This window comes from Mandrillus leucophaeus, unplaced genomic scaffold (assembly GCF_000951045.1).
Source record: "Mandrillus leucophaeus isolate KB7577 unplaced genomic scaffold, Mleu.le_1.0 Scaffold55, whole genome shotgun sequence".
Taxonomy (NCBI): Eukaryota; Metazoa; Chordata; class Mammalia; order Primates; family Cercopithecidae; genus Mandrillus; species Mandrillus leucophaeus.
The window spans coordinates 2200190-2200607 of NW_012105919.1; the positions used below are offsets into that span (position 1 = coordinate 2200190).

The 418-nt window shown below is 34.0% G+C and overlaps 1 pseudogene; it reads left to right on the forward strand.

The window, feature by feature from the left end:
- LOC105552264 overlaps window positions 1–418 on the forward strand; it is a 3381-nt pseudogene that overhangs the window by 1071 nt on the left and 1892 nt on the right.

Here is a 418-nt window from a genome sequence, read left to right on the forward strand (position 1 = left end):
AAAAAAAAAAAAAAAAGGCACCCAACACTACTAGCCTTTGACAAGGTTCTGAAAGTAAGTCAGAAAAGGAGGTGTGAGAGTAATTGAGTTGCCTGTTTTAGGTCCTACATCTCATCTCTACTCTTTAAAAAAAAAAAAAAAAAAAAAAAAAAAAAATGGACTCTCAACTTTTGGACCTAAGTAATGGGAAAAATGGAGATTTGAAGGGAAAAATCCAGATTAGTCTTCTCATCAAATTGAGCTGGAATAACTGGATATTCATATAGAAATAAATAGCCTTGATACTTACCTCATGCCATACATAAAAATTAACTCAAAATAAATCAAACTCTTACACATAAAAGCTAAACTCTAAAATCTCTAGAAGAAAATAGGGGCGGCTGGGCACAACGGCTCACGCCTGTAATCCCAGCACTTT